Here is a 13,246-nt window from a genome sequence, read left to right on the forward strand (position 1 = left end):
TGCAAATGACATATCCAATAAAGGGTTAGGATCCAAAATCTATAAAGAACCTCTAAAACTTAATACCCAAAAAATATATAATCCAGTTAAGAAATCAGCAGAAGACATCAATAGATATTTTTTTCCAAAGAAGACTTCCCGAGGGCTAATAGACACATGAAAAGAGGCTCAACATCACTCATCATCGTGGAAATACAAATCAAAACCATGATGATACTGATACTGCACAGGTCAGAATGGCTAAAATTAACAAGTCAGGAAACAACAGATGTTGGCGAGTTTGCAGAGAAAGAGGAACCCTTTTATACTATTGGTGGGATGCAAACTGGTGCAGCCACTTTGAAAAACAGCATGGAGCCTCCTCAAAAAGTTAAAAATAGAATTACCCTACAACCCAGCAATTGCACTACTAGGTATTTACCCAAAAGATATAAAAATACAGATTCGAAGGGGCACCTCTATGTTTATAGCAGCATTATCAACAATAGCCAAACTATGCAAAGACCCCAAATGTCCATCAACTGATGAATGGATAAAGAAGGTATGGGGATTACTCAGCTGTCAAAAAGAATGGAATCTTGCTATGTGCAATGACGTGGATGGAGCTAGAGTGTATTATGCTAAGTTAAATAAATCAATCAGAGAAAGACAAATACCTATGATCTCACTCATATGTGGAATTTAAGGGGAAAAAAAGATGAACATATGGAAAGAAAAAAAAGAGAGAGAGGGAAGCAAATCATGAGACTCTTAAAGATAGAGAACAACTGAGGGTTGATGGAGGGTTGATGGTGGGGGATGGGCTAAATGGGTGATGGATATTAAGGAGGCACGTGTTATGACGAACACTGGGTGTTACATGTAAGTGGTGAATCATTAAATTCTATTCCTGAAACCAATATTACACTATATGTTAACTAACTAGAATTTAAATAAAAATTTAAAGAAAAAAATAAATAAATTTACATAAAGTAAATCTAATCTCATATCACATTAAATCATTGACTTTATAGAAAGGGAATTGGTTAGGTTCCCAAAAATCTTCATATCACTGAGTTAAAAAAGCCTGAGTTCATAAAACGTGTTCATGATTCTTCTCCCTTCATGTTCCTTCTTGACACTTCTTACATGTTCACAAGCAAGGTTCAGATTTTTAAAATGGGAAGTACAATTTAAGAATGGTTGGGTGGAGAATTATGGCCAGAAAATGAGTCCAGTTAAATCTCTTGAAATCAATCATGAAATTTACCTAGGATGTTGATAATAAGTAGGGAAGATATTTAAGACTATAGATTGACAACATAACTATTTAATCAACAAATATTTATTGAAGGCACATTAGGTCAAATCAATGTTGTAGGCCCCAAGGATATAGTGGTTTTGTTTCCCAGTTTAAAAAAATATAAAAGGAAATAGGGGGGAAATGAAAAGAGGTAAATGTAAGGAGGAGGAAATGTCAATGAACTCAAATTCTAGGAATATTCATGATCTAATCTAAGAAATCTGAATATGTATAAATCACACAAATGCAAGCTCTAAATTTTGTCAGTTTTGGCAATCTGAAAGGAGCCAAAATCCACCCCACTAGTGTTCCTGAAAATGTAACCCTTTTTAAGTAAACTGAATGAGGTACGTGGTCCATGGTTGTATATAATAAAAAATACCAAATATAAACAGTGATTTAAAAAATAAGTTGTTGCTGATGCCTTAAGAGATTCTTCAGGTTGATTTCACAGCCAATCTCATCAATGGTGAGGAAAGTGGACATTTAAGTAGTAAAGAAAATATCATGATCATGGTAAATTTCACAGCTGAGTTACCCTCCAAGGCTGAGCTGCAAGCACAGGCAGGTTATGTAAATAGCATCTGCTTTCATAAACCTGGGAAAATCTTTTCGAAATACACAGTGGAAAGATGGCGGCATGGCCACATATAGTGAGAAAAAGATGTATATTCTATATAGGCAGATAGACATAAAAGTGATTTTATATATATATATATATATATATATATATATATATATATACACATACACACATATGCATGCATATGGTATCTGTACTTACAATATATGGATGTTTTTTGCCACAGTTCTGTCAAAAGCTCTGCTATGGAGCGAATAATATTGCTTAGTTAGCTGCTCATAATGTTACTAGTTCTATAATGTTTGATATTCTATTTATCTGCTACTACTACTATGTGACTGATAAAAGCATGATTGTCTATACATTAGTAAATAAATAATTTGGGTTCATTACTAACTGAATATGATGTGGAGCACTTTAATATGACTACGATGTAGATTATTTTGCTGTCATTATTCGATATAAATAAAAACTCAATAGACTGCAAGAACTATATAAAGTACTTGGTACTTGAAATTTTTATTTAACACCTTCATATGTCATTTCAGATAATTGTCAATTGCAATAAGGTGTCTGAGAAATGGTGACCTGCCTTCAGTATTTCCAGATTTGTGAATTTATGAAAGATGTTTAGCTTTTTAATAGATTTTAAGTTTTCATGCAACAGGGAAGCATTAAATACATACACTCTCAAAGTTTTTGTTTTTTGTTTGTTTTTTTGCAGACTTCTGAATCATAGTCAGACTCTGTTAGCAATCATGTGTTTAGTAAGTCATGAGAGGATGCTGTAACCTGGCCGTAAGACCAAAGGCAAGAATTTGTGGATACTAGAGTGAACCAGCTGGTTATATGCCAGCTCCATGCATGCATGAGTGTGTGTATTTTCCTGGCTAAAGCAGAACTAGTGGTTCTAATTCCAGCCTCAATTAAAATAATCAATTAGATCATTAGAAAAAAGGTATTGTTGGTAAATTACATTCATTTATGGTTTTGGTATGAGATAATGCCTTCAATTGCAAGAAATAAGTATAAGGGGGCACCTGGGTGGCTCAGTTGGTTAAGCGTCTGCCTTCAGCTCAGGTCATGACCCCAGGGTCCTGGGATCGAGTCCCACATCGGGCTCCCTGCTCAGCAGGGAGCCTGCTTCTCCCTCTGCCCCTCCCCCCACTTGTTCTCTCTCTCTCTCTCTCCAAAAATGAATAAAATCTTAAAAAAAAAAGAAAAAAGAAATAAGTATAAGATCTCCAGTCTTTCTATTTTCTAGGCAATTTCATAAGCATCATTAAAAATAAAATACAAACAGAAGGAAACATGATACCCACTTCACAGCAAAAATTTCTGTCAAAGCTAAGCATCTATTAGCTTTTACAGTAGTACTGTGAATAAGAATGTTGTTCATGAAGGGCTAATTTCTCATCACATATATTGTTTGAGCTCTCTTCTTTATTAGATTCACATGTATTTGTCATTGTGCAGTTTATTTTCCTATAACTGGAGAAAAGCACTGTATCACCTGTTTCACCTTTTGTCAAAAGGAGTTCATTCTAACTTCTAGGTCAAGAACGAATCATTTTAGATTGCCTAAAAGATACCAATATTCTTATCAGGATGCTGCTATCAAGGGAGAAATAGCAATTAGTAATGCCATATTGTGCTTAGCCTATTTCTAATTATGTCATCATTCATGAATGTTACTTTAGGAAGTAAATTCACTCTTCTAAAAAAGACTGAGCAAAAAGTCATAAATAACAGTATTTCTGATATTTGCTTTTTTATTTTAATGTTCCTTTCTGAAGGAATTTAAAAACAAAACAAAACAAAAACTTCACCAAAAGAGTTCCTGGAAATTAAAGTGAAATGTCTATTTCTGTTTGTGAAACTGATGGCTGAAATTTCCAGCATCTTTGTGGAATTTTGTACGAACTTTATGACTCTCTCTGGATGAATTATAGAACATATAAAAGTTGGTTTAAGGAGATAAAGGAATCTATTGACCTCACTACTAATCCCAATTCATCAAATAAGCACTATTCTTTTTTTTCCAAATCTGTTCTCCTCTCCAAAAAAGGGAAAAGATTGTTTAAATATATAAATTTACCTCTCATTTTGGGCATATATAGGAGACAAAATTTTGTTTTCTTATAGAGTCAAATTACTACAGTATGGTTTGAACTCCTGGAGCATTCTAAAGATCTGCCTCCTATACTGGATTCTTTTCATCAACACATATTGTCTCAAGTCTTTCCCACACCCTATCACTGCAAAACATTAAAATAATAAAACCTCCCCTTTAATCCAATTTCTTCCTGCAGCTATGATGTCTTCTCTCTTCTCCATTACAGATAATTTTTTAAATGAATAGATTTCTAAACCCATCTCCATTTTCTCAATCCCTCAACTCATTTGTCAGTTTTCGAATCTCCAAAGCAGATACTGAGATGGAGTTTGAGATGCAAGATATTAATTAGAGATTAACACCTATGAAAGGAAGGGATGACATGCAAGATAGGGCAGGAGGAGACATTGAACTGGGTGCTGGCTGGTCAAAATCCCAGCCAAGCTAGCAAGAAATGTGGGAGGCATACAGACCGTCAGAATATCCCACACTGGGCTGAAAACTGACGGGCGGGCTTTGCTCAGCAATCTGGTGCCGGTTGTCTCCAGAAGGGCATGGCCTGGGGCCAGTGGTTCTCTGAAGCAGATGCCCACCTTGAAAGGATGGATGGGGAGACTCTGGCTGCTGGCTGCACTCCCCACAAAGAGGGATCTGGACAACAGTTCTCCCTACCACACCATTCCGCTGTGGCTTTTATAATTTTTCAGCATAGCTTCTTTAGCAAAGGTCATCAAAGACCATCTCTCTAATAAACAATTTTCAGCTTTACATCATTTTACCTGTTTCAAGCACAGTCATTGTATTCATCCTGCCCTGGCTATTTAAGCTCATCACAAGGGAGGCCTTAGTTTACATTGTCAAGGCCTGCTGTCCAAGATACTGGTGCTTTTCTATATGTGCAACCCATGATATAGAAACATTTATATTACCCTGAGCAATTTTTCCTCAATCAAAATGATAGATTTTTTTTTTCTTTACCTTGCATTTTTTAGTTTCTAAACTGTGTAGTCCATGAAGGAAAAATTTAGCCATTCTATAGAGGATGTAGTTAAGGAGAATAATGCTTGTATGGCGATTACATCACAATCTATAGAAATATTCTGCAAACCCTGATTTGACGTAAACTCTTGGTTTAAATTTAGTGACATTCCTTGCATTGTTCATTTGGCTGCTTTTATTGAACTATTACAAGAATTTGGGGGGGAAAATGACTCCTTAGAACATTTTAGCAATCATGGACCTTGCTTCTGGTTTGCTACTGCCTTGTTCAATTAGTCGAGATTGATACAGAATACCTGGTTTCATGGATATTGCCTATTGCTAAACACAACCATCCTATTAAACATTGCTTCATAAAGCAGAGAAACCAAAATACATGATCAATAGCCCAGCATCAAACCAAGTCTAATCTCACAATAGCCTGGAACAAAAGGGATTATAATAATTATTGTAACCTACAAAGTGTCTAATATGTAAAAAGCATATGCTTCTTGTATTACATATGTAATTGACTCCTCAAGATAACAAGGTAAGTATTATAATTGTCATTTTCTAAGACGAGAATATTGAGACCTAAAGAGCTTTTTGGGTTTTTTTTAATGCCTTGTAAGGCAGAGTCAAGAATTAAACTTGAAACCATGATGATCTGATACCTTTAACAACTCCTAACTAACTTCAAAACCAAGAAGTTGCTTATTGTCACTTCTCATTTTCACCCTTCCCAACTCTTGTGCCATCCCTTCTGAACTCTCTGGAACTTCTTGTGGAAGCCTGATGTTGGAACCTCTTGCTCCTTATGCCTCAACAATCACAAACTCCCTTTCTCCCTGTCCCCCTATGCTCTCTTTTCCCTCACTACTCACCCTACTCATCCTCCAGAATCAGCTTCCATATTCCTTGCTCAGGGACAGAATGGCCAACCTCACAGGAAGGCTGAGCTCCTCTGTACTCACATGGACAATATCCCTGACAGCTCCTTTATAGCACTTTCCTCACACACTTACTGTTCTCTCAATCAATTTGAATTACTAAATGATACATATGTTCTGGGTTAAAACTAAAGTGTTAATGAAGAGCCTAATCAAAAACCAAAAGTTCCTCCTCCCTTTCCCTGATCTACTCCCTGATTTGATATTGGTAAAAGTTAGCTTTTTTAATCCTTTTATTTCCTTTAAATCAAAGATATACATGAATATTTAGAGGCTATTTTTTAAAAAAGTGGGATGAGTATATATAGATAGGTATATGTACGTATATATATATATATAAATGTATATACTACTTTGTATTTTTGTCTTACTTTATAATATTATATGGATTCCCTTCCTAGTTTATATCTATTTAGAGACACCTATGTTTGTATCTATAAATAAATCTTATTTCCATTTCATTTCAAAGCCTGGGCATGCCAATATTAATCATCTTACTATTGTTAGGAATTTAGGTTATCTCTAATTTATTGCTACATTAAATATTCTTGTGTATATACCTTTATTTGCTGTTTCTCATATATATATATATATTTTAAAGATTTTATTTATTTATTTGACAGAGAGAGAGACAGCGAGAGAGGGAACACAAGCAGGGGGAGTGGGAGAGGGAGAAGCAGGCTTCCCGCTGAGCAGGGAGCCCGATGCGGGGCTCAATCCCAGGACCCCGGGATCATGACCCGAGCTGAAGGCAGACGCTTAACGACTGAGCCACCCAGGAGCCCCTGTTTCTCATATATTTTGAGTGAACTTCTACAAACAGAAATGCTGAGTAAAGGAGTGGGCCCACTTTTTATTTTAATATATACAGCCAGAATTTATTCCAGAACGATTATTTTTAATTAAATCCCACCAAGAGTATAAAAGAGTACCCCAAATCCCCCATATCTGTCATCATATTCCTGTTATCCCTGGAAGATTTCAGTCCCTTTATTTATTTTTCTAATTTAAGGGGAGCAAAACACTGTATTTCATGATTGTAATGATATTTCTCTGATTATTAGTATAGTTCTTTTTTAAAAAAATCAACTTTGTTTTTTAGAGAAGTTTTAGGTTCACAGCAAAATTGGTGGAAAGTACAAAGATTTAATGTCTAACATCCTCATACATGCATAGACTCCTCCACTATCAACATCCCTCACGACAGTGGTACATTTGTTACAGGTGATGAGCCTACAGTAACACATCATTATATCCAGAATTTATAGTTTAGATTAGGGTTCGCTCTTGATGCCGTGCATTCTAAAAATTCAGACAGATAAATAATGGTATGTATTCACCATTATAGTATTATGTAGAGTAGTTTCAATGCTCCCAGATTTCTCTGTGATTCCTCTAATCCTCCCTCCTCCTATCAATCCCTGGCAACCACTGATCTGTTTACTGGCCCTATAGTTTTGCTTTTCCAGATGTCATATAGTTGGAGTCATACAGTATGTAGACTTTTTGGAATGGCTTCTTTCATTTAGTAGTATGCATTTAAGGTTCAGTCATATTTTTTTATGAATTTGTGTCATTTATCTTTAGCACTGAATAATATTTCATTGTCTGGATAGACCACAGTTTATCCATTCACCTACTGAGGGACATCTTGGTTGCTTCCAAGTTTTACCAATTATGGATAAAGCTGCTATAAATATCTACATACAGGTTTTTGTGTGGACATAAGTTTTCAACTCCTTTGGGTAAATACCAGGTAGCATGATTGCTAAATAATATGCTAAGAGAATGTTTAGTTTTGTAAGAAAGTATCTAACTGTCCTCCAAAGAGGTTGTACCATTTTGCATTCCCACTAGCAATAAATGAGGGTTCCTGTTGTTAACATCATCACCTGCATTTGATGTCAGTGTTCCCGGTTTTGACCATTCTGCTAGGTGTGTAATGTTGTCTTATTATTGTTTTAATTTGCATTTCCCTGACAGCATAATATCTTTTCATATGCTTATTTACCATCTGTATATAATCTTTGGTAAGTTATCTAGTCAAGTCTTCCACATTTTTAATCAGTTTTTTTTTCTTTGTATGTATTTTGTATAGAAGATGTATCTTTCGCAAATATTTTATCTCAGTATATGGCCTGTCTTCTCATTCTCTTGAAATTGTCTTTCACAGACAGAGGTTTTTAATATTAATGATGTTCAGTTTACCAATTATTTCTTTCATGGATCATGCCTTTGGTATTGTAACTAAAATGTCACCTCCATTCCCAAGGTCATCTAGGTTACCTCCTATGTTTATTCTAGGAGTTTTATGGTTTTGCACTTTACATTTAGGTCCCTATGAGTCATTTTGAGTTAATATTTGTGAAGGCTGTGAAGTCTGTGTATACATTCATTTTTTTGCACATGAATGTCCAGTAGTTCCTACACAATTTTTTTTAAAGGCCATCTTTGCCCCAGTGTATTGCCTTTTCTCCTTTGTGAAAGATCAGTTGACTATATTTATGGGATCTCTTTTTGGGCTGTCTATTCTATTTCATTAATCTATTTGTTCTTTCACCAATACCATATTTGTCTGGATTACTGTATCTTTATAATGAATCTTGAAGTCAGGAGGTATCACCCTTCCACCTTTGTTCTCCTTCAATATTATGTTGCCATTATGGGATTTGGCCTCTCTATTTAAACTTTAGAATCAGTTTGTTGATATCCACAAAATAACTTAGTGGGATTTTGATTGGGATTGCATTGAATCTATAGATAGAGTTGGGAAAAACTAATCTTGACAATATTGAATCTTCCTATTCATGAACATGGAATATTTTCCACTTATTTAGGTTATTTTTTTTATTTTGTTCATCAGACTTTTAGTTTTCCTTATATCTTGTACATATTTTGTTAGATTTATAGCTAAGTATTTAATTTTTAGGGGTGCTAATAAAAATGGTATTATGTTTTTAATTTCAAATTCTACTTGTTTTTCATATTACTGTGTATTTTGTTTTACTTCAGGTATTCTTTTCTCTTTCAAACCATGGGTCCTGCCTTTTAATTAGGAATGTATGATTACTGCAAACATCTGCCCAGTTGGTTTCTTCTACCGTCATCCTGGAATTATACTTTCCTCCACCAATTACACTGGTATTTTTATCTAAAAAGTAGAAGCAGATTTATTGAAAAGCCAATGAAAAGTAAGCTTGAAGGCTCCCAGTCACAAGATCTCTTTTCAACCCTGTTCCTAATTTGTATTTAAAATTTATGGGACACCTGGGTGGCTCAGTCAGTTAAGCATCTGCCTTTGGCTCAGGTCATGATCCCAGGGTCCTGGGACCAAGTCCCGCATGGGGCTCCTTGCTCAACGGTGAGCCTGCTTCTCCCTCTGCCTGCCATTCCGCCTGCTTGTGCTCTCGCTCTTGCTCTCTCTCTAGCAAATGAATAAATAAAACCTTTAAATAAAATAAATAAAATAAAATTTAAATTTGTCCTTTTGAGGGCCTGTCCTTAAAATTGTGTAAGCCTCAGACTCTACCTACATCCACCATACTACCTACATACCACGCATCTTGATCTCTCTTTTGCACTGGATTCTGTTGATTTCCTCTTCCTTGCTGAGACTTATGTTACTTTTTAGTTTCCTGTAATCTTCTAGTAGTTTCCTATGAATTATTTTCTGATTTAGTCAGTCCTGGTTCTCCATTTGAAAAGTTTGGATAGTCCAAAAATAAAATATTGTTTACCATAATTCCTCATCATTACCAGCATGCTTGGGGTAATAATCGGCCCTGATAATCATTCAAGAAAACAACAAAAAAATTTGAAATTTTGCATTCATTTGGTATCTCTTTACTTTTAGTTACTGAGCTTATTAATTCCTTCCCTTCTTTGAATCTCATATTTATTTGCTGTAACCCACCATTTATCCATTGCTCTGCACTTGTTTCTGCAACAATGTCATTTTTGCCTTCTTAACTCCACAATAATTCAGCTGACAGCTACTAGACAAGTTTCTACTTAATAGCTACTTTCAGATATTTGTTCCCATATTTAAGAATTTGTAATGTATTGTACCTATACCTATTAAACCAAATTCAAACTCCATAGTCTAACTCAGATATATAATCCTCTTCTGTTTAATAATATCAAAATCTCCACTCCAGTTTTTATGTCAAATTTCATCTCCATTACTTTAAATTGAGTTTTTCTGACCTCCACGTACTGTTGTCATTTTGGTCTGGAGAATTCCTTTCTGTGCTCTGCATTCTAGAAAACTTAGCCACTTCCTTGGCCTCTACCACTAAATGCCAGTGGCGCTCTCCCCGGTCCAGTTTCAACAACCGAATGTGTCTCCAGACATTGCCACGTGTTCCCAGGGAAGAAAATCTCCCCCTGTTGGTAATATACGTTATTACCAGACACTTCATATTTAAAAATAACCTGCTAGTTTCCTTTTATTTTGATATTCATTTGTCCAGTCCTTCTTTTAAATACCATTTTTTTTGTATTTAAAATATTTATTCTGTTATACTCCTGTAATTTTTTTTACACATTTTACACATCTTTACCTAAGATGAGATTCAAGAAGAAACTCTGAGTGGAGAATTTCATATACACTTGATTACTGACTAGTCAACATTATCAAAAAAGGAGGTATTCAGAATGAAGAAACCATTTAGCTTACTCATTTCTGTCTTTCAATAAGTCGAATAATCTAGTATGTAAGATGTATTTTTGAAACATAATAAAAGACCTGAAATACTATGCGCTTAGCAATGGTATGTAATGAAGCTGAACTCATCGTATCGGTATTGGTATTGGTAGCATTATTTTAGTTCCTTAATTTTATAGTAATAACATGAATTTTCCCAGAAAGAAGGATTACTTTTCTTTTTTATAAATGATTCATCTTTTCATTTTGTAAGATAGTTTGAATTTAGTTTAGCATAATTGGGTCCAATTATAAAGGGGGAATAAAATGTTTCTGATACTTATTATTAATAGAGAACAATAGTCAAAGCTGTATTATGAAAACAGGAGGTTGCTCAAACATACTTAGTCTATTTAAAATCTAATTATGTGTTGAGTAGAAATCTTTAAAATATGTTTGGCTATTACGAGTGGCTTCTTATTTTTAGATTCTAAGTAAATAAGTCTTGTTAAACAAATGGAGTATATTCATACAATACATAAATACATATGTATGTATGTGTACATATAAATATGTACCATGCACACATCATTAATCATACTGGATCTAATTATTTATAAAAAAATGTATTCCCTTTGTTCTTTCCTATCAGATATTAAATACATATGAAAATCAAATTTATGGACATTGCTCAGATTGTGTTGAACTGCCCCATGCATGTATATGAATTTCTATGTGTTCGGCACATGACACACAGACTGCCAATTTGAGCATTAGGAAAAATGCAACGAATTTTCCATTAAGTGTGCTCCCTCAGTGAACACCCTCTGTTTTTCTGGCAGGACCCAGCAGGATCTGAAAAATAAGCAGTGCATTGGGAACAATAATGAATATTTATGCTTTATGGAATCCTCTTACATTCATTTTCCATCTGCACTCTTAGACCCCCAAATACTAAAATAGTAGAGGGGGTAAGGAGAATAGTGTTATAATTCCTTGGATTAGTGATAAGGAAACATCAGTGAGACTGTGAGCCAGCTGATACCTAGGCTACACGGACCACAGTTGATGCAAACTGAAACATATTGGCTGTTTACATTTCTATTTAACATCTCTGCATTATGTGATTTTTATAAAATGAACTTTTATTCTATAAAATTGTGAAAGAATAAATATTGGAATACACAAATGCCATTTAACGAAGAAGAAAAAGTTATTATTAAAAATGTGAAAGGAGATCAGAAGGGTCAAGAGAGGATATATTGGAGAAAATAATGGTTTGAGAGAGAAAACAAGATACTCCTCAGGACGGGCGCCTGGGTGGCTCTGTTGGTTAAGCGACTGCCTTCGGCTCAGGTCATGATCCCGGAGTCCTGGGATCGAGTCCCACATCTGGCTCCTTCCTCGGCGGGGAGCCTGCTTCTCCCTCTGACCCTCTCCCCTCTCATGCTGTTTCTCTCTCTCTCTCTCTCTCTCTCTCTCAAATAAATAAATAAATAAAATCTTTAAAAAAAAAAGATACTCCTCAGGTATAGTTTTAACCATTAATATGTTAATTCATAGACTTAAGGGAAAAAAGAAAAGCAAGGGTGAAAATCTGTGGATGAACCTATATTGACTTAAAATAATTTACAAGGACAAAGCTGAGATGCATTTTGGCTACTGAGTCTCTTTTAATTAAATACTTTATTTCATTTTACTTCAAGGGGCTTGTTGACAAAAGTGTTTATGGCAGTTTCCTACCTGAAGTTTCAGTGATCTATATTTGGTAGTAAATACTAGTCGATTATGCATCTAAGTAACACCCAGCTATGGACAAAAGAGTGCAAAACATCTGGATGAAGATTGGAAACATTTTTTTCTGACAACCTTGTGTTTTAGAAAATCCAGAAGATAGATGTCACTGTGAAAATAAATACAGGCATACCACATTTTATTGTGCTTTACATTATTGCCCTTATCAAATACTGTGCTCTTTATAAGGTGAAGGTTTGTGGCAACCCTGTGTGAAGCAAATCTGTTGGTACATTTTTCTACAAGCGTTTACTCACTTTATGTCTGTGTCACATTTGGGTAATTCTCTCAGGATTTCAAACTTTTTCATTATTGCTACATTTCTTACGGTGACCTGTGATGTGATATTGTGTGTCCTGACTGCTCCAGCAACCAACCATTCCTCTGTCTCTCTTCCTCTCCTCAGGCCTCTCTGTTCCCTGAGACACAATAATATTGAAATCAGGCAAATTAATAACCCTACAATGGCCTCTAAGTGTTCAAGTGAAAGGAAAAGTCACACATCTCACTAACATGAAATCTAGAAATAATTAAGCTTTGTGAGGAAGGCATGGGCATGTCTAAACCTGAGATAAGCCACAACCTGGGTCTCTTGCTCCAAACAGGTGAGTTATGAATGCAAAGGAAAAGTTCTTGAAGGAAATTCAAAGTGCTACTCCAGTGAACACATTGTTAATAAGAAAGCAAAACAGTCTTATTGCTGAAATGGAGAAAGTTTTAATGGTCTGGATAGATGATCAAGACAACCACAACATTCCCTCCAGCCAAAGCAAAGCCCTATCTCCCTTCAATTCTATGAAGGCTGAGAGAGGGGAGGAAGCTGCAGAAGAAAAGTTTGAGTTGCAAAGTTGGTTCATGAGGTTTAAGGAAAGAAGTCATCTCCATAAAGTAAGGCACG

The sequence above is a fragment of the Neomonachus schauinslandi genome, chromosome 8 (assembly GCF_002201575.2).
Source record: "Neomonachus schauinslandi chromosome 8, ASM220157v2, whole genome shotgun sequence".
Lineage (NCBI taxonomy): Eukaryota > Metazoa > Chordata > Mammalia > Carnivora > Phocidae > Neomonachus > Neomonachus schauinslandi.